Raw genomic sequence first — 4827 nt, 5'->3', positions numbered from 1 at the left:
TCTTAACAAGCTGAAGCCATTCCTTGCTACTTAGAAGATTTTTCCCACCATAACACAAAGACCTTGGAATCTGCAAAGATCTAGGTCATTAAGACTGAAGATTTACCGGGGAAGGAACTATTTTCTTGTTTTTCTAAATATTAAAAATTAATGACCCCTGAAAATTTTTTTCTGAGGTTTTGGACTCACTCTCAGAGGGAGAAGAGTGGTGGGTAAAATTCCTGCCATTGTAATTTTTATGAAATTACAACTGTGTGAAACACAGTTGTTTATTTTTCTAAGTAGATTGGGACCTCTGACATCTTCTGTGTGAACTGGTAACTTCTTTGTAAATATTTATAGACATTATAAAAACCATAAGGAAGGGAGAGAAGATGTACATTTTCTCATCTGATTAAAAAGAAGACTGTGTTACCGAGCAAAGGGATTGTTGCCCAACACACATAAACACCAATACTATGGCTGTATGACTTGCAGTTTTGTTCTGTTTCTTTTGAAAAACAACTCAGTATTCTGTTAAGAATAAGATAGGGCCATTTTCAGCTAGGGTACAAACCCTCCCTTTTCATTCCTTAGTCTTGAGGGATAGTGGGTGATGACCACTCTAGCTTCTTCTTGCTTATATGGGATAAAGGTCTGGGTTTGTGGAATAAAATTGTTTCACATTCTCATGAGTCCTAAGGTGAGGCCAAGGCTTTGGGTCTGGACTTTTATGTTCAATGAATGTCATATGGGTTGGGGTGTGGGGGCTTAAAGATATGAGACAAACAGCAAATACAGAGCTTGACAAGAAGGATAAATCTTAGCAAGCACAAATCAATGACACCTAGTTTAGGTAATCCCTCAAATATAGACCTTATTCCTAATGGGATCCATGAGAAATACTTCCTAAGAGATCAAATCCAGACTCTTGTGATGATATTTTTTGGAACCAAGTAGCCTACTGTCCAATTTTTATATAAGTTGGTTTCAACTTCTGATGTGGTATTAACATATACACAATAGGAGATACCGGCAACTACATATATGCCTCCGTTTTCTGCTAAAATATAATCTAAAGCAATTCTATTATCAAATATTATTTTGTCTAAAGAATCTGGAGCCCTCTGCTGGGAGGCTATGGCTTGAGCTGAATCATTAGCTACTATTTCTAAAATAAGAGAAAAAAATCATAAGTATAACGGGAGACCTTGGGACCATAAGTTTGCAGCTGGCAGCTGCTAGCAGATATTGTTTTGAGAAGGGCTGATCCTTGAGTCTGGTACAGTTCAGAAAATTCAAGTTCTCCATAATACAGGACTATGTCTCAAACCACATCCACGATGGCCACCCCAGCTCTATTTTGGATGCCTGAATCACAGTTACTTCATTTTGATTTGTATTTATTCATTATTTTTTATATTCAAAATTGTAATTAGGTATTACCAAAATAAAGTAACAAACAACTCAAGTTAGATTGCAAAATGAAAGCACCTTATTATTTTAAAGGTGCAAAAGCAAGAAAATACAACATAAACTTATCCACATTTTTAAATAGTTGTCTATGTGATGTGTAAATACCATTTGAAAACATTTTCAATAGAAAAATGGTTTATAAATTAGTTTACAGAAGATCAAAAAATTCAATGTTTAATACCAACTTTAACCATAAATAACTAAAAAGAAAATTGTCCTCTCTCCTGTTTTTGCTTCAACATTTATGCCTTCTGCTCTTTGCCTTTTGAAGAAAATATTGCATGGTAAGGCCACCGTCTTTTTGTACAAGGACAAGGGTCAAGATTTTCTTTAATGTAACCTTTTTCCATACAACTCTGAGTGGAAGAAAAACCAACTTCCCAGAAATTATCTGGTATGTTGGGTGGAATGAAGTGAAATCAGTATCTTGAGCAGGAATCCAACTTCTTTTCTTTTTCTTAGCTGGAAAATCTGCATAATAAATTTCACATTCCTTACATGTGTGTCCAAGCAATTTTCTTCTTTATTCCTCAATATGAGGAAAATTTCATAAGCTAGTCTCTCACCGTCTTCAAAATATGCTCCATAAATGTTTTCTGTTTGACTTTATCTTGTTCCTCACCAGAAGAGTTTGTTTTTGTTTGTTTTTTTTTTTTTGTAGTAGTTGACAACTCCTTCTCTTCATCTGCTACTTGGGGGAAGCTATCTGCCAAACAGGATTCATATTCTTCATGTGTAGTCCAATCAAATATATCTTCCAAGCTATCATTCATTTTTCTTTCTCTATTTGAACATTTTTCTCCCTTCTGCTCTTGCTTCTTCATTTTTAAAAGCATAGTTTCACTAACCAACACAAAGTCCATGTCCACCACCTCTTCTCCTGCTAATCTTGACTGACTGCCGTCCTTCATATCTACTACAGTAATATCCATTTCACACTGAGAAAAGTCTGCACCTTGATCTATACTCCACTGGATGTTTTCAAAGGATACATCTTCATTGTTTTGTAGAGACTTTGTTTTAGCAATTCTACATGGATTTTACTGAAGAACTGATGCAAGTTAACATGTTCCATGGACTGACCTGGTTTTTATTTTTATAGGCTCATGAGAACCAGCACCCTTCACATCGTGAAAAAGATTCTCTGTCTCTAAGCTTTTACGTGGACATAAATGGATTTTAAAGATAGGATTTTCTTCCTTTAATCGTAACAGTGTTTTATTTTCTGAAGATTTACTCAAGGACTGCAAAAGGGACTCCTGTAAACAGAGCTCTTCTGGGGAATCTTTGGTTAACCCATAGCTCCTACTCAAGGCCTTATGGCTTGAGGAAGAGCCCTTTGGAACGGGCTTCAAAGCCTCATAGAGAGTCACTTGCTTAAATCTGATTTTAGAGTTCTCACTTCCTTGGCTTTTCTCTTGACACTGAATAGCCGAAAATCAATCAGACAGATCCAGAGGTTCACCCATTACATAGTCTCCATTCATGGAAGAATGACTATCCAGTGGATAAGAAAAAAGCATTTTCTTTATCAAAGGAGGCTTGGGGACAGCTTCATCTTCACTTTCTTCCTCAATTTTCTTCCTTTTGGTTCTGCTTCCCAATGATTTCAGGGGTACCACATGTTTATCTTTATCAGTAACAGTATCTTTAATGTGATCAATACTATCCTGTTCATTTATGGATTCACTTCCAATTTTATTTATAAGCATCTGCTTATTAGAAGATGACTGGTTAGTGATCTTGTTCACTTCAGCCCCAAGATTATGGTGTGTGAAAAGGACACCATCTTCAGATTTTGATGTAGGTTTCTCTGATCTAGAATTAGAAGTGTTGCTAAAAGGCACTGTTTTCAGATTCCCACCCACCCACCCCCAGTTTCTAAAAGAGAAGGGGGCAAACTTATATTCAAACCTAAACTACTTTTCACATTAGAGGTAGCTCCAAATAGATGAGATCATACTTGATTAGTCAATTCTTCTTGAGGAGGAGTCTTTGAATTAGAATATGAAAATCTTAAACTAACTTCACTATTTCTTCTAGATTCCTCAAAGTGTTGTTTTTTGTGGTCTCCTTCCAGACAATGGTAAATCTCTTCACCAAGAGGGCTCCTAGGGCCTCGAGATTCAGATTTGTCTTGAACATTAAGTCCAACTGTTTCAGCAACAACTATAGCTAAATTATCAGGAGGATAACTGCTTTTTCCATGTGTTTTAGCCATTGGAGCTTGACTCTGATCACAAGTGTCAGCCACTAGAATTTCACTTTCATTAGCTTTATGTCATAAATGAGTTGAAGACTTTGGGACTTTTCTCATTTTATGTGTACACCCAGAGTGCTCCAATTTAGTATGTGTTTGTTCTACATATTGGACATGGAAGTTCTCCTTTCTTTGTAGTCAGTTAGCACCAGAAAATGAAAAGGTTGTTATTGGTGAATCTGGAATAACATCTTCCTCAGATTCAAGGTCAGTTGCTTGATGCTGTTGATCATACTCAATTTTCTGCTGCAGCTGTTCAGAAAGTTTTTTATTTTCTTCCTGTAGAGTAGTCTTTTCATTCACAAGCTCTGTGATAAGTTTAAGGTTCTGCTGCAGAATATTTTCAAACTCTTGCTGTTTCTTCCACATATGATCTTCAGTTACAGCACAGTGATCACATAATCCTGCTCTTAATAGGTTTTCTAAAACTTTAATGGTTTCATACAGGACTTTCTCTTGCTCTCTCAGCTGTTGATTTTTGGTGAAGAGTTCTTCTAGTCTGCATCTAAAATTCATCGTTTTTTCAGTTTGGTTACTTTTATTGTATATTTTGTACTTCTTTATCATGATATGCCTTTAGTTTTGTCCAAAGATCCTTAAAGTTATTAGATACATCAGCAGAACTAGAGCTTCCACAACTGCTTCTGGAGATGTTCATCTTGCTTAATATGCTCCACACTTCTACTGCTTAATGACCTTTTCTGCTACATTATATAGATCTGAAGTTGTTTTTGGCCAGTTTAAATACCCAAGGTCACACTGCTAAGACATGTCTATGTTATGGCTGGAACTCAAGTTGTGATGCCAATGGACTCCAAATACTTGGCTTGCAAGCTGCCTTGAGATTTTTGACAGCCCCAGCAAGGAAGCTAGCATATTCTGGGGCTGGGAGGAGACAGCCATTTGCTTTTCTCCTCATTCCCTCACTATACTGCCAAACCGCCAGGGGCCAAGCCATGCCCCCGGGGCAGCCGCACTTTCCAGGGCTCAGGGAGGGCCCAAGGGCTGCCGGCCCTGCTCACCCTACCCAGGCTTCCCATTTTTATTTTTATTTTTATATTTTTTCTTTTATTTATTTTTTGATACAGCAGGTTCTTATTAGTCATCCATTT

General features: G+C 36.9%; 1 pseudogene; it reads right to left on the bottom strand.

Moving 5' to 3' along the window:
• Positions 1-1690: 1690 nt before the first annotated feature.
• Positions 1691-4373, bottom strand: LOC103006889 (DNA endonuclease RBBP8-like; annotated as a pseudogene).
• Between the last annotated feature and the right edge of the window lie 454 nt (positions 4374-4827).

The sequence above is a fragment of the Balaenoptera acutorostrata genome, chromosome 9 (assembly GCF_949987535.1).
Source record: "Balaenoptera acutorostrata chromosome 9, mBalAcu1.1, whole genome shotgun sequence".
Lineage (NCBI taxonomy): Eukaryota > Metazoa > Chordata > Mammalia > Artiodactyla > Balaenopteridae > Balaenoptera > Balaenoptera acutorostrata.
The sequence above is the reverse complement of the archived record's forward strand: the minus strand, read 5'-3'. Positions and strand labels throughout refer to the sequence as shown.